This window comes from Hyaena hyaena, unplaced genomic scaffold (assembly GCF_003009895.1).
Source record: "Hyaena hyaena isolate Hyena2069 unplaced genomic scaffold, ASM300989v1 scaffold_177, whole genome shotgun sequence".
Classification (NCBI taxonomy): Eukaryota; Metazoa; Chordata; class Mammalia; order Carnivora; family Hyaenidae; genus Hyaena; species Hyaena hyaena.
The window spans coordinates 1,296,102-1,321,726 of record NW_024080810.1 but is presented as its reverse complement, the minus strand read 5'-3'; the positions used below and the strand labels follow the sequence as shown (position 1 = coordinate 1,321,726).

Sequence of the window (25,625 nt, the reverse complement as noted above, 5' to 3'; positions counted from 1 at the left end):
TTTAACTGCTGATGCAAAACCTTCCAGAACTCCTTTTCTCTTTGCCATGGCAATCAGCAATGTTCCGGAGAGTATATGCTCTGTAAGCCTTGGTCTTGGAGAGAGGATGATGCAGAAAAGAGTCCCATTCACCTCATGATGGCTATTTAAAGTGAGTGAGAAGTAAACACTGGTTGTTTTAGACAACTGAGATTTGAGGGGTTTATTTGTTACCAGAGCAGATCTTTGTCACTTCTGACTATTGTGAAGAAGAAGAATGAAATCTTGAGGACACTAGTGTGCTCATTAGACTATTTTGCATGCAAAAAAGAGAGACCCAGCAACCACCATAATTAAAAGGATGAAAGCAGGAATGTTTACATGGATATATGAGTAGTTATTAGGAACCAAGTCACCTCTAAATAGAAGCTGTTCTCATTTCTTCCCCATTGGAATTCCATTTTTCTCTGCCTCTTTGATCTGTCCTCACACTACTGACTACTAATTAATTATCTTCTCATCCTCGAATCCACATTTCCGAGGAGCACAGTCCAGTTGCAAGAGCCCTTATCTCTAAACCACATCATGGGCTGCCAACCAGTCAATAGTTGTGTTACCCCTGTGTCAGGCACATGACCTGACGCAAACAGTGCGGCCCCTACGCAAAACACCACCTAGCCCTCCTGAACGTGAGAACTCGAGTCGGGGCAATGCAGACTGTACCAGCATGTTTCCAGTCTTGCCCTGCTACAGCTTATTTTTCACGGAATTGTGGAAGCATAGTTTACAAATGGAAATTAGATACGTCGCAACTTACAAACACTCTGACCTCCTGCCCCCAGCCTAAAACTTTTCTGTTGCATTAACAACCCTTCCCCCGCCCCCCAACTCCTTGCCTGGCCTACCAAGCCCTTTATGATCTAGTCTCTGCCAACCACTCCTACCTCATCCCCCGCCACCCTCCTTCCAGCCACACTGGCTTCCTGTCTCTCCTGGGGATAAGCCCAATGGGTTTCCACCTCAGCGTATTTGCACTCTGCCTCTGCCAATCTCTCTTGTTTAAATACTCCTCCCTTCATGTTTAGAAAGTTTACTGTTCCTTCCTTCTTATTTATTTTAAGTTCTGTTGGCTCAGAGATAGAGTCTACCTTAGAGTCATGGTAGTCAGTCCTTTTCTTCATTTGTATCTATGACCTCAAATTTATATGGTTATGGCTTTCCTGTCTTCCCCAAGGAGAATGAAAGCACAATGATAATGGCCATCTTTTCTGTCTTGTGATCCTCTGTATGCCCTAGAATAGTCCGTGGAACCTTAAATATTTTTGCGTGAATGAGGGGGTGGCAGGGAGGGTGCTCGTGCCCTGGCTGCACTCTGTTGGTCTTCCAGCTCTGTTCATTCTCTCCTTGTCCCCGCCTTGCTGTGTCTCAGGAGGCTGAGCTCTAGGGTTTGCATCACCCGGCCTCTTCTGTGCTCTGGGTTTCCAGTTAGGTTTGACCAATGAAAGGCATCAGAAGAAGGCTGGAGGATAGCAGGAGTAAGAGATGGTCAGGGCACTTACCTCTTCCCGAGCCAGCTTCACTGTGTTTTTGGCAGTGACTGAATTCTTCCACGATCAAAGTTCCTTTATCAAGTTTCCAACTCCATCCTGGCTCTGGTAATGGTTTCCTGTTGCATCACCATCCTTATAATGCTCCCATGATAAGACTCTCCTTACTATGGTTTCTGTTGGCCACTGGGACCCAGACTGACAGCTGGAAAGGTCAAAGGCTGCTAAGTTCAGTGCAACTAATGCCTGAGTTCACACAGCTTACCCAAGGCTACACAGAGGGAGTGATGGAACCAGGTTTTATACCCAAAGTTCAGGGATTCTGAAAGATAAGAAGAAATTGTTATACTAGAAATCCAAGGAAGAGAGAATGTTAAGAAGGAAGCAGGGGTTAGCAGTGCTCAATGTTACAAAGGGTTCAATGTGAAAGAAGACCAATAAGTGTCCCTTTGATAATCTGTTTTAAAAGTAGCCACTGGGGCATTAGGGAAAGTACTTTCAATGAAAGGTAAATTGCAGAGGTGTGACCGTGAATGAAAGGGATATAGCAGAGTTTAAATAGCTTTTCTGATGATCCTGAACAGAAAGGAAGGAAAAAAGAGGTGACAGCTAGAAGGAAATGCCCGGTGAGGAAGATGGGGAGATTGGATGATGTTGTAGTGTGTTTGTAAGTTGAGATAAAGAAGCCTGTGGAGAGAAAAGGTCTGAGAAACAAAAGTGATGAACCTAGGTTCTGAACAAGATGAGGGGGGATGGGATGAAGATCTGGGGAAAGGATTAGATGGAGATGAGGCAGTGCTTTCTCTGAGGTTTAAAGGAACGATGTAGAAATGAATGCAAATTTGCCAGTGCTGATTTATAATTGTAATGGAGTCTGTCATTGGAGGGTTTATTTGGAGAGATGCAGACATTTTTTCTCTCCCGTTTGATAGCTCAGGGCATGATTTCCATGAATTACCCTGATCACAAAGAATTTCCCTGATTTATCTTCTCAGCTCTTCAGGTATCTGTCTTACAGTGGGCAAATTTTTCCAGCCTCCTTGTTATGAACTTTCCCTTGAGCTGCCATTTGGATTCCTTATTTTGTTAGTATCTGTGAGGACAGGAAAGAAGGCAGAAGAGGGAATCCAACCAAACACTGTTAATTAACCACATTTGAATGCAAAATGGTAAGATGCTATTAAAAACTAATTCAGTCTTACTCTGCAAACTCTAAATTATTTTATAATTATGGATTTCATAATATTTCACAATATTACTTCCACTTAAATTTAAGTACATCCCTAATGATAAATACATTGTGATATGTGGGCATTGAAATTAATAGTTCAAGTGAATCTGCTGAGATTTATTGTTATTCATGCAAATTGTTTCTCATGCACAATTAGAGTCTTTGCACAATTGTGATGACTTTACTTTTCTCCGTCTCATATTTATACCTTTGATGGGTATGTTTTAGGTGAGAGTATAGGGTTCTGGGATTGAAATTAGAATCTGGTTTATTTGTGTGTTTTTAAAATTTAAGTTTACTTATTTATTTTGAGAGAGACAGAGACAGCATGAGCAGAGGAGGGGTAGTGAGAGAGGGAGAGAGAGTATCCCAAGCAGGCTCCACACCGCCAGCCCAGAGCCCAACGTGGGACCCGTACCCATGAACTGTAAGATCATGACCTGAGCTGAAACTGAGTTGGATGCTTAACCAACTGAGCCACCCAGGCATCCAAATCTGGCTTATTTTGTAATAGAGTTACAGAAGCCACCCAGGTGTCCGAATCTGGCTTCTTTTGTGATAGAGTTCCAAAAGTTCGTGAAACTCTGTACCAAATAAACACACATGCCAAGCAGCCTTCAGTGATTACTCCTGCAGCCAAACGAAATCAAAGTGTGATATCAGAACAATACATCAAATAGTGGTATCAGAGCAGTGCTGTTCTTAAGGTCTCCAGACAGGAAGGCAAAGTCTTTGAACACTTTTGGAACACTTCACATAAGACACATCCCTTCTCTTTTCAGTCTTGCTTAATGGGTATCTGGACCCTGGCTATTTCAGTGTTAGCAACTAATTCTTTTTGAATGATGTGTATTGAACTTATTTGTTCAACAGGAGCATATTGGGAATATATACTTTGCTAGCTGCCTTGAGACTATAAAGATGAAGTTAAGACATTTCTGTCTTCAGGAAGCACAGTCTAATTGTGAAGAAGACATTAACTCGGTTACCCAGCATGGGTAATGGGTGCATCAAAGTGATGTCAAGAGGTTTGGGATGGCAGGGCAAGGTAGATGATTCCTGACAGCTGGCCACTTCTAACACGTGTTCTTCATTCTGCTCCTGGGTTATATTTAACTACATACTTCAAAGTGAAGGTTTCCTTAATTCCATGAGCTAATTATGAATATAACCAGTCTTCTTCTATAACTCCCTCTATCACTACAGTTGTGATGGGAAATGCTACAATCTTACCCAACCTTGATCTGCCATCATTTTGTTCACACACCTGTCCCTCCTTTACTATGTACACATCTTCCCCCAAGAGTATACCTCCAATCTCCCTCTCCTCTTACACTGCTCTTCTATACATATTTGACCCAGAAGAAGTGAGTCTTGATGGAGGTGACAGGTAAGAATTAGTGGACAAGGGGGAAGTACCCACTCATAACAGCTGAGCAATTGTTTAGCTAATTACCACTCACAGTAAGAAAATGGAAGATTACAGGGTGATGCTACAGATTTACCTTCCAGTCAGGCACAGTCAGAAGATTTGGTATTTCTAATTTCAAGTATTTTCAATTCTGTGAAAACAGTATATCAAGGTTCAATTCGAAAACTGTTGTTCATTCAAGATAGTGGATGAAAATGCCATTCTTTGCAGTTATTATAAATCAGTTACTATACAAATAGATGTACACACCAAGTGTGGCTTAGTCTAGCTGGTACATTAATAAACATGATATAAGATATTAGAGAAAATAAGTACAAAATATTATGTTTAAAGCTTTGTCTAAAAAGAAAGAATAAAAGAAAATCAGAATATCTTATCGACAATGAGCCTTGTTTCCCAGTATAGAAAATAAGATCAGAGACTGATACTGAGTATTTCTGTGGACTAAGTCTATTATTTTTAGGCACACCATACACATAATTATGTTTTCTAACATTTATTAAATATTCATGGCAATTCAACTGTTCTATTAAATCAATATGTATGAAGAAAATATGATTAGAGAATATTTTTAAAGCTTGGATTACATCAAGACTATTTGTTTCATTTATGAAGTATGAGTTCAGGAGGAAAGCCATACTCTGCTGACCTCCGGGCATAAAGTGGCCCATCTGGCTGATATTCTTTTGCCTTATCTCTTCATGTCATTCCCTCTCAAATCCGTGCTCCCATTTGAAGTGGAAGAATAGAGCAATCTACCTTGGAAGAGGAAGATTCATCTTCAGTTAAAAGAAAGGAATTAAAACAAAAACAAACAGGAGTAGACAGGCTTGCTTGTTAAACCACCAAATAAGGTCTTATATTAGTAATTACTTACTGGGAATATCTATGATTTCAGCATTTTAAAGGACCACTGAGGGTGAGATTCCACCCTCACAGATTCCCTCTTGCAGTGTGAGAGGCATAAACAGCTATAGCGTGGAGTGTTAGGTACAAGGCAGCACAGAGGAAGGAGTGACTAAATTTGGGAATCACAAAACGTTTTGCAGCAAAGGTGGTACTTGAGCTGGGTGTTGAAGTTGTGATGTTCATGTGTGAGCCAGGGGGAAGTGAGGCAGATAGCTTAATGATCGTGCCAACCTCTAACCATGGTTTGCAAACTTGAGCATGCATCAAAATCCTCTGGAGGTTTTTTAAAAGCACAGATCACTGGGCCTTGTCCCCAGAGATTTTGATTCTGCAGATTTAGGGTGGGAGAGGGCAAGAATTTGCATTTTTTAATACAAATTCCCTAGTGATGTTGATGCAGCTGGTCTTGGGACCACACTTTCAGAACCACTTCTTTAGTCTGGATTTTATCCTGTAGTCAGTTGGGAGTACCTGGAATGTGTGTAGTCTGAGGAAAGAAAGAATACGATTTGAGGAGAATGAGAGAGGGAAACCACATGGTATATTATTTCACATGTCCAAGAGACAAAGTAAATGGGCCTCAACTCATTTATGGGAAAATGAAATACACTTGAGAAGATCTAGAGTCATAATCAAGATTACTTGGAATGATGGGGCATCAGTGGCTCAGTCAGTTAAGCATCCAACTTCGGCTCAAGTCATGATCTCATGGTTCATGAGTTCAAGTCCCATGTTGGGCTCTACACTGACAGTGTGGAGCCTGCTTGGGATTCTCTCTCTCTCCCTCTCTCTCTGTCCCTCCCCATCTCTCTCTGTCCCTCCCATCCTTCCTCTCTCTCTCTCTCTCTCTCTCTCAAAATAAACTTAAATTACTTGGAATGATTGAATATATGGGATGAGGGAAAGGGAAGGAGTCTCAGAATGTTAAAGTTATGTTCCATAATGTAAATCAAATACCATAATATTTATGTATTTGAAGAATCCCATGCTACCAAAATCTTTAAAATGAGATCGAACAAATACAAAATTTCAGATGACTTTCTTGCCGGTGTTATGTGTGATGCCTTTATAGCTAAGGAGAGAGAGATGGCTTGGCCCTGGTCATTCGGCAGGCACTACTCAAAAATGTGTGCCATGAAGCCCACGCGGATATGGTCAGGCCTTCCTAAGGTAGCACTGTCTAGGGGTGCTGTTTACCCACTGTGCCCACCCTGAACATCAGAACTTTGGCTGCAAGTTATCAGGTGTGGTCTCTCCAGCCTCAATATACTCTTAATAACTGTAGGCATTTTCCCCACTACATAGGACTTTGTAGATAAAACATGAAGGATAAATTGCAACTGGCTGAAACCACAACATATAAAGAGAAGAATATATGAGAAAATTGCTCCTAAATTGAACCCATAATAACATTCAGTGAAGTTTTGGTTTTAGCTTCAAGTTTTCCTCAGCCAAGTGTGCCTACAGATCCATCTCTGTTCTCTTCTCTCTTGGTTATTATTCTTAAGGTGCCAGGTTCTGCTGACCCTTTTCTTGTGTTTTGTGCCATTCTTTCCTTTTGCAGGACTGTTGCTATGGTCACTTCCTTGTACAAACCCTTTTTCATCTTTCTGCAATTTTTGAATTTTCCCATCAATATAATCTCTGCCAATGGGATTTCTAAAGGAGGTTGCTTTGTCCAGTTCTCATTGCTAAATACTTACAACCCATTAGCTTCTCTTTGTTTTTGTAGCCCATTAACCCTCTGTGTCTTTGGGATTGGACTGTGTGCTGCCCCCTGGTAGTGATGAGGTAGGTAGGAGTGGGGTGGGAGGAAGTTATGGAGTAGGGTCATGGTAAGATGTCCTATTTTGCTCCTTTTGACTAGAATAACTTTCAGATTGGGTGTAAACTGAAAGCAAATCTCTCCTTTGGAAGAAAATGTTACCCTTTCTTTAACAACATTAGATATAATCTTTGGCTGTAGCCTTTCAGGAACTTTTCTGATTCACTATTTTATGCTCACAAATTATGTGGGAAACAAAAAAGCTTCATAATACATTTATCATTGTTGAGGTTAGAGGCATTCGTATGTTCCTCCTTCTCCTCAGCACTTAAATTCTGAACTGAGTGAGAGAGACACATGAATCAGGAAAAGGAAGATCAAAACTCTATTCCTGATCGGATTGATGTGGACTGTGTCTTTGAGTGAAAGTCAACTAATGACAGCCTGCTGCTACCTAGTCCTTTGAACAGCTCAATAGAGGGAAAGTCTGAATCCTTAGTGCAGACATGTTAACCTAAGCCAGTGGCTGTCACCCTCCTCCCAGGTAATTCAATCTTCCACCACCATGTGGAAGAGGAAAGGGGTGGAGGGTGAAAAGTCCAGCTAAACAAACCTCTTTCATGGAAATCAGGCAATGAATTACTCAAGACAGATATGTCTTCTAATAATGTTTTAACAGTAGTTTAAAGAAAATAACAACAACTAACCGTGACAGTGTCTAACAATTGACTTCTGAACGGTGGAAAATTAATTTCTTCCTTTAAGATAAGTAATGTCAAACACATTTGGAATTTTAAAAAATCAGGAAAGTTAATTTCCCAGTCTATGAATGAAGATGATGAATGCTTTAATTAGATGCAAAACTTGTGATAATTCCACTAATAATCTATTTAATTTAGAAATATATGATTCAGGGAATTGAAGTTGGTTGTTTTTTTTGTTTTGTTTTTAAGCTGTCACATGCTGTTAGTTATCCCCACTCCATTCTTCTACCTTCCAATAGTGGTAAAGTTATACCTGGCTACACAGCCACCCCATGAGAGAAACCATTACCCGGTCTTTCTTACAGTGAGAGGTAGCCATGTAAGCATGTTCTTAGCAATGGAATAGCAGAGTGTAAACAATACGTGCAAGTCCAACCTCATTTGCTTAAAGGAAATGCCTTGCTCTCCATTTCTTTCCTCTTCTTGGGCTGAGATACTTGGGCAGTGACAGAGACCAGTGGCATCGGGACCCTTAATAAACCCTTAATAAAGGTAGAGCCTTTCTACCAGCCTAGACTGGCTGGACTTTAAGATGAGAGAGAAACAAATTTCCACCTTCTTTAGGCCACTGTGTTTTTTGAGTCTATTTTTAATGTTAGCCTAACATTTGTACCAACTAGTACAAATATTTATGCCTATTTTTAAAAGTGTTAAAATATTCAATGGGAAGAAATCTGTACAATTAACTATTGTAGTGGGTTGAATAGAGACCCCCAGAACCTGTGAATGTGAGCTTACTTGGAAAAAAAAAAGAGCTAAGGATCTAGAGGTGAGATCATCCTTCATTAACTGGGTGAACCCTAAATCAAATGACACATGTCCTTACAAGGGACGGAAGAGGAAAATAGAGGAGAGGGAGGCCATGTGAAGATAGGGAGGGATTCAAGGAATGCATCTACAAGCCAAAGAAATCCTAGAGCTGCCAGAAGCTAGAAATGGCAAAAAAGGATTCCCCACCTACAGAGGGATCATGACGCAGCCTGCACCTTGAATTCAGACTTCTGGGATCCCAAACTGTGAAAGAGTCAGTTTATGTTGTTTTTAAGACATCCACTTTGTGATTTCTTACAGCAGCCCTAAGAAACTACTACAGCTATCTAATAGAATTTGATAATGAAGACAGAGAAATTAAAAAATCCTTTCTTGTTTTGTTATGCAATACTGAAAGGAGCATAGAGCGCTAATATGAAAGTGGTTCATTCATTCATTTGTAAGACACCTTCTGATTGCCTGAGGTATATCAGCCACTGAAAGATACAGGGTATATAAGAATTAGAGAGACATGGTCCCAACCTTCAAGACATTCATAGTCTCCTTGGAAAGGATATATGTACCTAGACAACACTGTTTGATTCATTTAAAAAAAGAAACTAAAAGGAAAGACTCTTTTTGTGACAATTATAGACTACTCAGCAATGAGAAAACCAACCACCGAATTGTTGGGCAAATATGTTTGACCAACTAAGAAAGTCACATATTCAGTTGGTTCCGCAGCAATCATTCTGTCTGGGGAATATGACAGAAACTGTAATAATAATGGTTCCCTGTATTTGTAAAGCTTTCACTTTATAAGTTAGGATTATTATGGATCTGGATTCCTGTTTTTGTATCTTTATTAACTTATAAGTAAGTTGATGAAAAAACATTCTGTTCTAACTAGGGAACATCTCGAATTTAGAATAAGTTTTAAAAATCTATTTAGGGGTGCCTGGGTGGCTCAGTCGGTTACACGTTTGACTCTTGATATCACCTCAGGTTGCAATCTCAAGGTCATGAGATTGAGCCCCATTGTTAGACTCAGTGCACCTTCTGGAGCATGGTGCCTGCTGGGATTCCCACTTTCCCTCTCTCTCTGCCCCTCCCCCCCACACAAATAAATAGATAGATAAATAAATAAAACTTTAAAAAATCTATTTAATAAAGAGATTTTTTTTCTAGAGTAAAGAGAATTGTTCATAATTCCTTTTCACATTCCCAGTTTATGAAATTCACTTTTTATATTTGGCAACCCCATAAATCGAGATCTATTTCAAACTTATGTTGACACCAACAAAAATTGCTCTTATGATCACATAGAAAGAATGCACTGAGTATTATATCTTGGACTACATTTAGACTTTGGTATGAGCAATGCAAGATTCTCCCCTATAGAAATAAACTACTAAACAATATGGAATCTATTATCTAAGTCATCTCTAAATTTTATTATGGAACCAAAGGTCTCTACTGGATTCTTTTATTGGGAGGGACATCTTCCTTAATAAATCCCGCTGTCTTCCACCTGATGTAGGTAATGTGAAAACCTGGTTCTACCCTCTCCCCTAGTACTTTAATGTTTCATATCACCTTTTTTAATGTTTTTTAACTTTATTTATTTTGAGAGAGAGAGAGTGAGCACAATTAGGGGAGAGGCAGAGAGCAAGGGGGGGGTGGAGAGAGAGAGAGAGAGAGAGAATCCCAAGCAGGCTCTGCACTGTTAGCTCAGAGCCCGATGATGATCTGAGCAGAAACCAAGAGTAGGAGGCTTAATCGACTGAGCCATTCATTCAGACACCTTTCATTTTTTATTTTGACTCACTTCCTATTTTTCACTCAGTGCTCAACTTGTATCGTATTTCCTTTTATACTAGGCAGCCTTATCTTGGACACAAAAAATGAGGATTTACTGTGTAGGAAACATATACTGAAAATAAGTATGCATAAAAATACTGTAAGGAAATACACCAAAATGCTCTCCTTTGTGTGTTGGATTTATGAATGATTTTTAGAAAAATCTCCTCCATGCTTTCTATCCTGGCCTTCTATACTAAAAATTTAATTGATTTTGATGTTTGTTTATTGGCAGTTTAAGGTATCGACTTCATTCTACGAATGGAAGTAGGAGGAGAGTGCCGTGTGGTCTTTATCACTCATGCTCAAGTGAGCACAACCGGGTCCGACGTTGTCTTCCAGGATCAGGTGGCCAAGCTGGAGTGTCCCTTGTGAGGAATTCCTACTAAGGAATCTCTGCCAGTCTTGCCAGGGTGGCTTGCAGGGCAAAAATGGTGCCAAGGAGCTCTCCTTGCCAGTGCACGAGGCATGCAGGTACAAATAAACAACATTCTCAACAGTTTACTCAATCCAAATTCATTTTAAGTAAAATATTTACCATGATATTGAGAAACTATAGTCCCAGTAGGAAAACAAAAACAGAAACAAATGACATCAGTGATGTGCTCAAATTTAGTCTAAGTCCTCAAAAAGGAAATGGAATTACAGTTTCATTTAAATGGCTAGGTATTTGCGATAATCTTAGAATGCCATATGGTGGTTACTAATTTATCAAGTAGAAACATCGAATCTATTTGTATATATTTGTAGATGCATAGCATTTTAATGAATTGTCTTTTTTTTTTCCACTAAAATTGTATATACAGCTGATCTCAGTAGTATTGGTTTTTGATAACATAATGTTCGATCAACTGATAAAACCTTTTGGGAAAGGGTAACATGAGATGCCATGTTCTTTTTAAAAAAATTTTTTAATGTTTGTTTATTCTTGTGAGAGAGAGAGAGAGAGTGAGGGGGAAGGGCAGAGAGAGAGGGAGACACAGATTCCAAAGCAGGCTCCAGGCTCTGAGTTGTCAGCACAGAGCCTGAGGTGGGGCTAGAAACCATGAACTGCGAGATCATGACCTGAGCCGAAGTCAGATGCCTAACCAAATGAGCCACCCAGGCGCCCTAGGAGATCCCTTGTTCTATGAAATTAAAGCAGTAAGGAGAACTTTTGTATTTTCAACACCTACTCAAGTAACAGCCAACAATAAAATTAGTTTTGTGCTGATGTTGCTGTTTTTTCACTCCTTCTGAATAAGAGTTTTGTTCGACTCAAAGCCATTTTGCTTCTTGGAGTGAATCTTCTTTCATACTTTTTCATTGAGCTTTTCTTATGGATGTTTTCAAATAAAATATATAAGTGGAAAAATGTGAAGCCAGTCAGGTGTTCAGTTTCTACCTTGAAACACAAAAGAGCAAGAATCAGATATGACAAAGAATAAAATTGTCCTGTGTTTCAAAGACTTAAAACATTCACTTATAAAAACACTCATATTCTCAGACAAATAGAAAAATATTACCCCTGGTGAAACAGTGTTTGCTATTATAGTAAATATAGTCAAATGAAACGAGAAATAAGGGCAAGCATAGACAAATACTAAAGAGAAACTTCATTGTGTAAATATTCTCAGAAATGAACTTGGAAAAACATACCTCCCTGGGTATAAATATTTCAGCTGAGTTTATGCAAAGGTGTAGTCTATTGAAGTCAGCAGAAATCATGCCTTCATACAGTTCTGGCTAGAATATGGTTTTTTAATGATCACTAACATCTCATATAAAGGACTATATAAATTTTTTGTCTTAATTACTTGAAGCAGGAGCTCCTGTTTCCATGTTCAGCTTTTCCGTGAATTAATATTTTGAAATACCAACTTCCTAAAAATGAGGGGATGATCATTATTTCAGCTGTAAACAATTAATTACATTGTTTTCTTTTGCAAACCTGCCGTGCAAATATTGTTTGAACATGTTAGCATAACCCCAGGTAACCTCATGTTACGTTTCAGTAATGTCTATATAGATATTGCATCTATGGGAGATATTTCCTCTGTCCATCATGGGTCAACCTATTGGTAAACTGTGCTTATTTGGAATCTTTTTTAATTGTTTTTAATTTTTTTTCAGTTTTAATTTAGAGAGGGAGAGAGAGTACATGCAAGGGAGAGGGGTAGAGAGAGAAGGGGGGAGAGAGAGAGAGAGAGAGAGACAGAGAGAGACAGAGAGAGAGAGACTCAAGCAGGCTCCATCCTCAGCAATGAGCCTAACATGAGGCTAGATCCCATGAGTCTGGGATCATGACCTGAGCTGAAATCAAGAGTACTCCACTAAACCAACAGAGCTACCCAGGTGCCTCTAAAGTCTTCTGTTTTTAGCTTAATGATTTATCTAACTGACTTTTGGGGTCTATAAAACAACAAATATAATTTGGAATTAAACACAATCCATATTGTCACAAAGAGAGAAAATGTGTTATGAAGAATAAACTAAAGCAGTTTTAGTACATCAGTTCCTTTTTTCTTTTTTAATGTTTATTTTTGGGGAGCGAGAGAGCATGAACAGGGAAGCGGCAGAGAGAGAGAGAAACAGAATTCGAAGCAGACTCCAGGCTCTGAGCTGTCAGCACAGAGCCCGACATGGGGCTCGAACTCACAAACCTTGAGATCATGACCTGAGCCAAAGTTGGACGCTTAACCGAATGAGACACCCAGGCACCCCCACATCAGTTTCTATGAAGGCCATCTGCTTTTGTTGCCTGTATAAATTGCCTTCTTTAACTTACTTATCTGCAGATGCTGCCACGGAGCCTCCGCTCTATGTAAGACCAGCCCTGATCATGCCTTTAAACAGTTTGAATCCAGCTGGCATTTTTTTCCCAAAAAGTTCAGCAAGCATTAGAATATACGAGTCAGAACACAGAAGAGAAATACAACTTGGAGATGTAAATTTCAGCACCAGCATTTTAATGGTTAGTAAAGCCATGGCAGTGGGTGTGGTCATCTAGTAAAGGGAGTAGGACAATCTTTATCAGCTGTCGACAATCCATGTGCTTTCTGAATAAACAATAGCACCTTTACATCATAACTGAGAATCATAACAACAATATCCGCATTATTCCAGCTTTAGTTTTTGTGGTCTATATTATAAAACTAATATTTTTGCTTCTTTTTCAAAATACTGTAAAATTTAATATGCATTTCCAGGTTATACATGCAAACTCCCTGATGAATAAGAAGAGCAGCTAGTAACTCAACTAAGGGACTAGCGGGTTCCTATCCACCTCCCAGGCTTTCTAGAAACATCTGGGCAGATATCTTTGAGACTCAGTTTACAAAAGTAAGAATTTATAGGATGCTCTTGCAAGGAGGAGAGAATATCTGTTTCTAAACATATGTGCAATGAGAAATCTTGAGCATTGGTTTTTGGAAATTAGTGCTTGGTGTATTATGGCGATTAGTAGTTCAGTTCGTCGCACAATTTCAGTGTGGCCACCGTGTGACTCACAGTAGATGTAATTTTATTACCAGTATTCAAATAATTTGGGTTTCTCTTAATTTTTGATAGCTCTCAAATTCCAAACCCCACAAAGCAGATGAACAGGTATGAGTAGTAGCATGGGCAACCTTTGTTCTGTGTGGGTGGTCCTAGGTTCACTGTCAAGATTTGTTGAACTCCGTGGGCTGGTTTGTAAATGTTTTATTGCTTTGTATACCTTCTTATCAAGGCCTTTCCTGACACCAGTACCAGTAAAATGTATTCTGCAAACAAAAATAGCATTTTTACTTCTAATCAATTTTTCCTGCTTACATTGTTTAGAAGTTTGAGTGAGTTCAGGGTACTATTTAATGATGTGTTGCTGAAGAGTACCAAGGATGTCCCTGAAATTGCCTCAAGTAATTATATCCTCCCCAATACTTCTGAGAGGTCTATTCTCATAAAGCAAATTCAAGGGTAAAAATAACCAAACAACAACAGTGAAAAATTTTATTAGTTGGGAATTTGGCTTCAAGCCACAGTACAAAGCTCTAGTAAACTGGGCTGAACACATGAAAGCCTTCTTTTTCTTAAGCTTGTTTGGCCTAAACAGCCTCAGGCTAAGGCAGGCTCCTAGGATTGCTCTCTCTTCCTTTCAAGCTTCAAAGGCAGCCAGCCCTAAACTCCAGTGAGCACTAATGGAAATGGAGCGAAAGCCAAAGAGGACCCTGTTAGCTCCCCTGTGTGTAGCTGAAGTAAACTTTTTGTGGTGCCCCAAACTTAGGGAGAGGATAACCTTTCTGTGTCCCTCTGACCCCTCACCCCCCTCTAACCTGTCCTGCCAGCAAGCCAAATGGAAGCCACAGAGGCCTGCTGTGACCTGGAGCCCCTTGGAAAACTTTGACCCTTGAAAAAAGCAGCTTAATCAATATTCTATGATCTGCCAGTGCAATCAACCCTCCTCCCTCCTCTATCCTTAAAGTGGCATAAAGAATGTGAATGTGGAATGGTGTTTTTATATCGAAGGAACAGCAAAACTATTTCAAGTAATTGAGATGTTTCTTAAAAGAAAGCAATGTATTGTTGCCTTCTTGTCTTCTGTTAGATCTTTGATAAAAAGAGGCTCTTTTGGGACCCCCAAGTCTGTGAAAAATAAATCAGCCATCTTCTGATTCCTTGGGTACCAGTGGAAAAGTGTAAGCACATGCGTGCGCGCGCGCGCGCGCACACACACACACACACACACACACACACACTCTTTACAATAAGTCTCTGGCATTAGCCCAGAGCCCTAGTGAGCAAGGCTGAGTCATAGATTTCTACAAGGACTCCTTTTGTGCTGTTGGCCTAAAGCCTAGATAAAAAGAAAGCAAAGAAGTCTCTTTGACTTCTCTGCCCTAGGCCTACACTCGAATTTTTGCTTTAAGAGTCTTGCTACTTTATTAATAGTAAGAAGGGAGGAGAGAAAAGTTTAAGAAAAAGAGCACCAAGGGTAAAATAATCATTCTCTCTTACACTTAGAAATGATCTTCCTTGAGTTACCAAGTCCTAGGCCATTCAACACGGGGGAGGGTGTGTGTGTTGGGGAGCATTTTAATACAAAAATTACGTGAAAGGACACGCTCTATGAGGCAGAGCAGTGGCACTGAGATCCTCACAGAACCCTAAGGATGCCAAAATCAGAGCTGTTGACTCATCTGGAATTAGCAGAATCCTTCTGCTAACGGCTGACCGACTCTGCTTCGTCATTATAACCTCCCTCAGCCTCTTCTCTTGAGATGCTCGTCAAGTTTTGTTGTTCTTCCACAACCATCTTTTCTTAGGTTGGAAGCTTAAGGGTTGAGACTGTTTGTTGTCTTCTCTAGCACTTAGTAGGCACTCAGTGGACTGTTTTTCCTATTGAATAACATTTAAATTGTGCCCTTGACTATAACTTTTATTCAGAGCAGCATTGAGAAAGGTATTTCAGGTGAGGATTTCTTCACCTCCTCCAAAGCATAGTGTTTAGCTAACATTAACTCTAGAAGTATTATCACTTGCATAACTGATGAGGTTGGGAAAATTAAATCTCATACATAGAGGTTTTGTTCATTGCTGACCCCTCAGACTAGGGTGTATGTGCCCTTAACCCCTGGCCATCCTCCTTTCATAGACTTCTTATAATTTCTTCATAAAAATCTACATTTCAGCTGGACGGTGAACTACAGGAGTGCAGGAGACTCTAGTTTTCTTGCTACTGAATTCCTAGCACCCATCACCTGGCCTAGCCTATATTTAATAAGCATCCGTTAAATGAATGAGCAAAGCATTCAGGAATCTTTTTCCAGACACTGATCATTAACTGTAAAGCTACTTTACCCACTGGATCGCCTCCATGTTTTTAGTCACAGACCATTAGAAGACTAATGTGTATGCTATCTATTGGAGTGACTGTAGCCAGTCATGTTCAAGACAGTTTTAGGCTTATGCTTCAGCAATTCTCATATTTCATTAGAAAGACAAAGGAAAAAGAAATATCAGTATAGCTGAAGTACATTGTAAAAGATATCTGAAACTCAGCTCTAAAACACGTATCTCAAGGGGTGCCTGGGTGGCTCAGACAGCTAAGCATCCAACTTCAGCTCAGGTCATGATCTCATGGTTCGTGGGTTTGAGCCCCGCATGGGGCTCTGTGCTGACAGCTCAGAGTCTGGAGCCTGCTTCCGATTCTGCATCTTCCTCTTTCTCTCTGCCCCTCCTCTGCTCTCACTGTCTTTCTCTCTCTCTCTCTCTCTCTCTCAAATAAATTAACATTAAAAAAAATAAAACACATACCTCTAACTTTTGGCATAAAGTAGCACACATATCTGTATAAATCTGGCAATATAATAGTTTTTACTGCATAAAAGTTTGTAGATACATTAATGATGTTAAAATCCATTTTCATATTTACATGTGGTCCACAAGTAATCTTGGTTCAAAGTGGTATTTCTATTTCAGATAATTTTTTATGAATTCCACTTGCTTAAGGTAACTTATATAAAGTACTTTTTAGTTTTTAAGCATAAATACCAAAATGACTATTAATTTCTTGAGTTACTGAATTTCCAGTAAATTATACCTTATGTATAACCACTGAAGTAGAACTTAAAAAGTCTATTTTAGGGCCTGTTGCTGCCTCATACAAATGATTCTGTGTCTTTAAGGAGGCAAATGGAGAAAGTAGGAAGCAGTGGTAATATCTTATTTATACATTATGTGCTTTTAAAAAATATACTTACCATATTTCATATTAAGTACCTCTTAACTAGCATTGTCTTAAATAATAAAGTCCTAAGAAGTCAAAGCAGTCTAGAAAGACCCTTTTTCTGAGAAAAAGTTGTTAATGAAACATATTATTAGTATTTAGTCTGGGAATACTCAAGTTTATTCAATAAACATTTAAATGTAATTTATTTCTGTGAGGGATAAAAGCAGGAGAGAGGAAAAAGGAAAATACAAACCAAAAACTAATACATTTCACACAGAAATGAAGGAACAGAGGGTGAACACCTGAGAGGAGTAAAATACTGTTGTCACACCTTGCCAGTCACTTGGGCTGTAAAATTCAGCACGTGACACAATTTCCCATGCCTTTTGAAGTACTAATTACATGATTAGTACTCTTAACCTTGACCCTGGAAGCTCCAGGAGCTTTCATTTATTATTCGTTAATGGAGCTTAAGACTGCTCAACTCTGGAGATACAAAGACCTCTTTGCCTTCAAGGAATATGCAGTCGATTAGAGGAGGAGACAGGTAAGGAGGGGATGCTAATCTGGTTTAATATGTACTATCATACTGGGAATGCTGTTTTCTTGTGTGTGGCAAAAGCATACTAGGAAAATGCTCTTTAAAATCTCTTTGTCAGGTTTTTTTATGTGAGATCCTAAAATGGCATTCGCATTTCGGGACTTTTTTTTTTTTTTTTTTTTAACTGGTGTTAGTTGCACTTAAAATATGAATCCTATAGGGGCACCTGGGTGGTTCAGTCGGTTAAGCATCCAACTTCTGCTCAGTTCATGATCTTGTGATTTGTGGGTTTGAGCCCCACTTTGGGTTCTGTGCTGAGAACTCAGAGCCTGGAGCCTGTTTCAGATCCTGTGTCTCCCTCTCTCTCTGCCCCTCCCCTTGCTTGCACTCTGTCTCTGTCTCAAAAATAAACAAACATTAAAATAAAATTTAAAAAACATATATACATCCTATGGCAATGATACTTAAAGTTATTTTATAGCCTTCTATATAATAAAATTAATACAGTGTTAGATTTTATTTCAAGTCAATGTAAAATTTTTATTTTTTTCAAGAACTAACACAGGGCCAGCCTGCTTCACAGTTCACATCACAGAATAAAAGGAGAAGAAAACAGATAAACAATGAATTTAGCATTTATTATCTTGCTTTAGAATAGATTTATGGTGCGGCGCTTGACTGGCTCATTTGGTGGAGTATGCGACTCTTGGTGTTGGAGTCATGATTCAAGCCCTCCATAAAGCTTACTTAAAAAATAAAAATAGGGGGCACCTGGGTGGCTCAGTCAGTTAAGCGTCCCACTTCAGCTCAGGTCATGATCTCACGGTTCGTGGGTTCAAGTCCTGCATCGGGCTCTGTGCTGACTGCTAGCTCAGAGCCTGGAGCCTGTTTCAGATTCTGTGTCTCCCTCTCTCTCTGGCCCTCCCTTGCTCACACTGTGTCTCTCTGTCTCTTAGAAATAAATTAAAACATTTTTTAAAAATTTAAAAAATTAAAAAAAAAAATAGGGATGCCTGTATGGCTCAGTTGGTTGTGTCTCACTCTTGATTTTCGGCTTAGGTAGTTATCTCAAGGCTCAGGTCATGATCTCTCAGTCATGAGATGGAGCCCTGAGTCAGGCTCAGCATGGAGTGTGGAACCTGCTTGGGATTCTTTTTCTCTGCCCATCCGGTGCTCATTGTCATTGTCATTCTTTCTCTCTCTCAAAATAAATAAATCTTAAAAAAAAAAAACAAAAAATAAAATAAAAATAGAATAGGGCTATGGTTAGAATATGTTTAAATGATAATTCTTTTCAAGCTGCCCCCAGCTTTTTCTGAGTCTAAGGTGTTGGGTATGTATGTAGTTCTGTGGGGGATGGGCAATGTTGCTGTACGGAACTATATGCAGCACTGAACACCATTTTGCTACTTTTTTGTATGTGGTAGATCATGATGATCACTTTGATCTAAAATTAGGTAAAGTTTTGGAAGCTTCAAAGGTGTCATTTCATTATCTAAATGGGGATGAGCAAATATAGTCTATGCAAAGGCTACTCCAAGTGGTTTCTTGTGGAGGATGTGGCTTGGTAGGTTGCAGGTGGGAGATACCCAGGGACAGCCAGAGACAAGCAGGAGCAGAATCATGAAGGACCTTACATAATTATGTGAAGAAACTTAGACATTACTCTGAAGTTAAAGTATTTTTTGTCCTGATGGTATTTCACAATCTAGTAGAGAGTTAGACGGGGTCCTGCTGCCTAATTTATCTTGTTAAGTATATGTTAGCATTAATTACCCTAAAACAAAAATTTCAGTTGGGTAGATGTTCTCTCCCCTCCTCTGATCAAGGCCATGTTACCTGTCAGAGGTGAAATAGGAGGTGATTATGTCAGATTCTGAGGAAAGTATTAAAGATTCCCAGTGGATGTTGTGGCAAAAAGGCGAGGAAGGAACAGAAAAACAATTGCTGAACAGAGGCCATACATTTGTAAGGAAGTCAACTCATTCATTGCATTATTTTTCTCTAGGAATCCTCAGACTCATAGAAGCAGAGAAGGCAGATTTTCAAAAGATTGGGATTTTGCTGCAAAGGTACAGCTGAAGTTATTAGAAACAAAATATATTGTAAGGAGCGGTTACTTTATAATTGTTGACTAATATTTAGGATTTAAATCATGGTTTAAAACAATCACTCCAGCAGTGGTATGAAAGATCCTTATCCCTGCCAGAGCAGAAAGACTAGGCACCAAAGCAGTAGTAAGATGAATATGGATGAGGTCTGGCCCTGCATAAGGTAATGATAACAAAGAGGAAGAAGTGCTTGATTTGAGCATAATTTTATATATAGAATTAAATGAGATTTTTAAAGAAGTGGTTGAAATGGGAGATGATACCCAGGTTCTTGATCAGGGTGACTGGGGAATGTTAATGTCCAGGTTGAGGTGGGAGCTAATGAATTTAGCTTGGACATGCTGAATTGAGGGGCATCCCTGGAAAGATATCTAGTAATTTGTGTACTGGTGATTTAGTATATTGGTGATTTAGACGATTACCCAAGGAGAGTATGTTTAATGAGGAAAGAGAAGATCAAGGATGAATCCCAGGGGAATACCAACATTTATAGAGTGGAGAGAATGAAGATACTTCTTAAAGAAATAGAAAGAAACAGAAATGGTTGTCAAGGAAATCTTGGAGAGGAAAGACTTTGAAAACTACAGTGGTCAAGGATATTAATCTGTGGTAGGTCAAGTGAGATAAAGATGGGCTAATATCCATTTAAATTTGGAAATTAGTAAGAACAATTTCAGTTAGTGGTGGTAGCAGAGATCATATTCCTGTGGGTTGAGGAATGAACAGAGAATGAAGAATTGAATTCAGAGTACTCTCTCAAGAGGCTTATTTATAAAGGTAAGAGCAGACATTCAACTGTAGCCAGAAGAGAATCCAAGGTCAAAAGAAGTTTTTCTTTAAGATGGGAAAGATATGGGTTTATTTACTTGGTGAGAGGAAATCAGTGGGAAAAAAGTCTTAGAGACAAGCACGAGGGCAGAATCGATGCCGCAGAAATTAGTACAAGCAGAGATACAGCATGAAGCTTTGGAAGAGGGATTAGCTTTAGACAGAACACTTTAGACTGGTGGGTGGTAGAGAACTGGGGGTTTTAGAAATACATTGATATCTAGTTTACTTTAATTGCACTCAAATGTGTGATTTCCTCTTTGGAGAGGGTGCATGCCAGGCTGTCTCACCCCTTCCCTCACACCACCTCAGGAGAGGTGGAACTAATAACATACTTAGTAAATTTGAACAACTGAGCGTTAGAATACTTGGCTGAATCCCAGCCATCCTTCCTTTGGGGAGCAATCTGCCTGCAGAGAGCATTATGTTCTCCTGCTCCTTCAAGGGCACGTTCTTCCCCACCACACAGGAAGCATTGCCTTGGTCCAGTGCTGCTTTAAATTTGACGATGTTTGCTTCATCCTACAATTCAGCATTGTAAAGCTCTTGTGGTTAACATACACAAATGCATATCTTCCAACCTGAACTTTGTAAGTAATAAAGATGATATTATTGTCTCTGTTATTACTTTTTTTGCATTTCTCAATTAGATCAGTGATGGATGGGAAAGAAGAGTATTATCTTTGTGTCAGTTTATCATTTACTCATCAAGAGTACCACTGCCTACATGAATATGGAAGATAACTAGTGGCTCCCCACAGTCTGCTCTTCCATTGTTATTTGGATTCGCTTGCCCAGATAGAGTCTATATTTCCCAGCCCCCTTGCAGCTAGGTGTGGCCATAGGACTTAGTTCTTCTGTGGAAGTGGAAAGTGATCAGTGGTAATGAGTATAACTTCCACACCACCTGATTAAAAGGAAATTACTTTCCCTCTTTCTTCTGTCTGAGACCTTAGATATGGCTGTGAGCCAGTTTGACTTAGTAGGGGATGAATGAGCCTTAAGGATTAGCAGAACATTAATATGGAGGGAATCTGAGTTGCTGAATACCCTTCTAGAGAAGAATTGGCCCACTAGGCTACCTTGGGCTATTATATGACAGAGAAATAAATAGAGAAATCATTTAAGCCATTGTGTATTTGAGGCTTTTTCTGATAGCAGCTTAGCCTTTACCTTAAAAGCCAGATGTGAGTTGTTAGAGCCTTAAATAATATTTTAAGATCCAGAGAAGTAGATGGAGGTGTACCTGGATGGCTCAGTCAGTTGTGTCCCACTTCAGCTGAGGTCATGATCTTTTGGCTTATGAGTTCAAGCCCCACGTTAGGTTCTGTGCTGCCAGCTCAGAGCCTGGAGCCTGCTTCAGATTCTGTGTCTCCACTTCTCTCTGCCCCCTCTCCCACTCAAGCTCTCTCTCATGCTCTTTCAAAAATAAATAAAGTTTCTTTTAATTAAAAAATTTTTAATGTTTATTTATTTTTTGACATAGAGACAGAGTACGAGCAGAGGAGGGGTAGAGAGGGAAACATGAAATTTGAAGCAGGCTCCAGGCTCTGAGCTGTCAGCCCAGAATCTGATGTGGGGCTTGAACTCACGAACCATGAGATCATGACCTGAGATGAAGCCAGATGCTTAACCACCTGATCCACCCAGGTGCCCCTTTAATTTAAAAACAAAAAAGATCCAGAGAGGTAGATGGAATTTAACTTATTAAAGTCTTTAGCTATGAGCTAGACCACTGACATACTATATGCCAGTTTCTTAGATAAATGAATAGCATAATTTCTTTTTTTTTTATTAATTTATTTTTAGAGAGAGAGGGAGAGAGAAAGAATCACAGGCAGGCTCCACACTGTCAAAACAGAGCCTGATGCGGCACTTGAATTCACACACTATGAGATCATGATCTGAGCTGAAGTCAGACACTGAACTAACTGAGCCACCCAGGTGCCCCTGAATAGCATAATTTCTAATATAAGAACTGTGACAGCCATGGCTATAATATTAATACGTTCCAAGAATGGTAGGTGAGACAGACAGCCCTGTGCTTATATGTCCCAGAAAGGAGGCTAAATAACACTCATTCTAATTCTGTTTATTTATACCAGTTCACTTTCAATGACATGAGGAAAGTTTAAAAGAGAAAATTATTCTGGGCATTCTAGGCATAGGGCATAAGTAGCAAGCATAAAGTTCCTAAGCCACCAATGAACTCGGCATGCTCAGCATTAGAAGAACAGTGTGCCTGGCACACTGGTGAGGAGGAATCGTAGGAGTGAGCTGAGGCAGATCGGCTGGTCCTCGTAAGTCAGGATAAGAAGTATGCATTTTATTTTAGGCATGATGGAAACCATTAGAAAATTTTAAGCAGCTCAATGGCATAAACAGATCTGCTTTTTAAAAATATCACTTGGGGCACCTGGGTGGCTTAGTTGGTTGAGAGTCTGACTTTCGCTTAGGTCATGATCTCACGGTTTGTGGGTTCGAGCCCTGCTCTGTGCTGACTGCCAGCTCGGAGCCTGGAGCCTGTTTCAGTCTGTGACTCCCTCTCTCTCTGACCCTCCCCTGCTCACGCTGTCTCTCTCTCTCTCTCTCCTAGAAATAAATAAAACATTAAAAAAATATCACTCTAGAAAATGGGTGCAAGGGGGGAAGCAGGAAAACTGATTAGAAGATATTGCAGTAATCCTGGCAAGTATCTATTGGAGAGTGGTTCAGATCTTTTGGACAGTTTGGGGATTTTTAGCACAGCAAGCCTCTTCTTCAGCAGCAAAAGAATAACTGTATTTAGTTGAACTAAAGAACTCAATAAATATCAAAGATGTTTGTCTGGCACTCATTAGCCAGAACATTCCTTCACTCCCAGGCTCTGATAGTGCTGTTGGCTGCTCCTGGCCTGCCTTTGTTGTCAAGGAGTGAATGTCTTGGCTCAGCTCAGAAGCCCTGAACAGGGGCCCTTGACCACAGCTGCCTGCTTCTGGGAACATGGTCAGTAAAATGAATGTCTAGATTTTCAGTTAATCAAATGAAACACCAGCTAGCCTTCTGGGTTAGTACTTCCAAATAAGTTGCTGCCAAATGCAGTCAATATTGTGAGCTGTTAAATAGGCTTCTACAGCTGTCTGACCTTGGTGAGACTTGTGATGGTAAAGATATTGACAGCTTACAGATGGGAGAGCTTTCAATATTAGTGATCAAATGTGCTAGAATAAAGAAAATAACAAAACTGTCAAGAAATGGGTGCCTTCTGATTGGCACAGAAATGAGGCACCAGGGAATTGGAGCAGATGAAATTAACCCGAAGGCACATCCTAAAATGGATTGTAGATTGTTTCATTTTCCTTGCAGAACTAGTTCTCTTGATCTAATCTTGAACTATGATGCAGGTTTGACTAACTCCTTTAGATGCAGGAGCCCTTCCTACTGTGGGTGCTCTGGAAGCACCAGCTGTAGATAGCGAGCAACTTAGAGACCTCTCCACCATAATTCTGAAACAGATCCTGCCCACCACTGATAAACAAATTTAACTCGAGAATCTTGAGCTGAGGAAGAATGGCCTTATATCTGTATGCAGGCAGATATTCTCTCAAATGACCATCTATGTACACCTACTTTAACTAGAAATTTCAATTTGTTTGGTGTGTGTGTGTGTGTGTGTGTCTTAAAGCAGTTACCAACTGAGAATGAGGTTGGTAGAGGAATGTCAGGGAGATTGAAAAGAAGAGTAGATGAGATGAAAAGCTGCTGTGACAAATTGGAAAGGAAAGTCACTGAGGTGTGTAAAAGGATTGTTCACTAGGTAAGGTGGGGCAACACACACAAAGAGGCAGTCTGCACTACCATTGGTTTTTCCAACAGCACTCTGCAGCTTTGCAGTAAAGGAAGTGAAGGCAGAGGTAGAGAGCATGGGTACACCTTTTCCAGAATAGTGAAGCAGAAAGACCCAAGTTCATGGGGTTGACCAGTGACCACGTGTTTGGAGCAGTGTAGTGTAGGCTGGATAGGAATGGATGTGAGATCAGGGAACAGCATGTATAATGTGATTTCTCTCACAGAGTTCATGGAAGCAAAGAGAGAGTGAAGTGAGAATCAGAGGGAGGGAGCTCAAAAGAGGAACAGTGTTTGACAAGGATGCATTCTCATTCAATCAGACAACATTACCTAGAGTCTAAGCTCTAGAAGAGTGATTCTCCTCCTCTTAGTTATTAAACAATCAGAAAGTTGAAATCCTGCGACCATCAGAGGGGTGATGCTGTGTGTCAGTTTGGGCTGAGATAACAAATAATGCAATAGATTGAGTGACTTATAAACAACAGAAACTTATTTCTCACAATTCTGAAAGGCTGGGTAGTCTGAGGTCATGGTGCGGGCAGATTTGGTGTCAGTGAGAACCCATTTGCTGTGCCCTCACATGGCAGAAGAAGGGCTAGGATACTCTCTGGAGTCCCTTTCATAAGGGCACTCATCTCATTCATTGGTTCTTTCTCCCAAAGATTCCAGCTCCCAATACCATTATATTGGGGCTTACAGTCTTAATATACGAATTTTGGGGGGACACAAGCATTCAGCCCATGCCACCATGCCAACATTTATTGAAAGTTTTCTGTTTGGCAGTGGCCATGCTAAGAGGCTTTCACAAGCATTCATAACTCAAGGGTGTGGGTTTTATAAAGAGGATCACAGGGTCACACATTACTGAGTAACAGAACTGGGACTCACACTTGGGCAGAACACTCCTTGTCCCCATGTTTAGCCATTATACAGTACCATCATTTTATCACTGGATGGAACTACTGAATATTGGTAACAAAAATTGTGATTTGAAAATTACTGTTGAACATAGAATGATTCATAGATAATTTATAAGCTTGGGAATATGGAAATTACATTAGTTGATGTATTCTTTTTCTTAACCTTTTGTTAAGCATCTATAACACACACTTATTTAGATGCTTTCCTTTTGCTTGACACATCTCATTAACTCTGCTAGTAAAGTATCACTTCAGATGAGAACATATTTATGTTGAATATTTTTAAATGGACAGTGTAGTGTGGGGTTGAATTTGGTAAGTGGAAGAATTAAAAGTTGAGGCTCATACTTTGAGGATGAAAATAATTTTTGTTCCCGATTTTGTTAAAAAGGAGGAAAAGTGTTTTCATCAAATTGAAATAAAATTTCAGACCTCTGAAATTTTGGAGGCAGTAATTTCTTTTTTTTTTTTT

General features: G+C 39.7%; 1 long non-coding RNA gene across 2 annotated transcripts in view; it reads left to right on the top strand.

The window, feature by feature from the left end:
- Positions 1-25,625, top strand: part of LOC120237340 — a 72,920-nt gene continuing 47,295 nt past the window's right edge. The window contains exons 1-4 of one of the 2 annotated variants that reach the window (XR_005529927.1): positions 1-151; positions 10,473-10,711; positions 13,015-13,190; positions 14,802-14,892. This is a non-coding gene — a long non-coding RNA (uncharacterized LOC120237340). The remainder of the gene's footprint in view (positions 152-10,472; positions 10,712-13,014; positions 13,191-14,801; positions 14,893-25,625) is intronic. The other variant, XR_005529928.1, reaches the window with a different exon arrangement.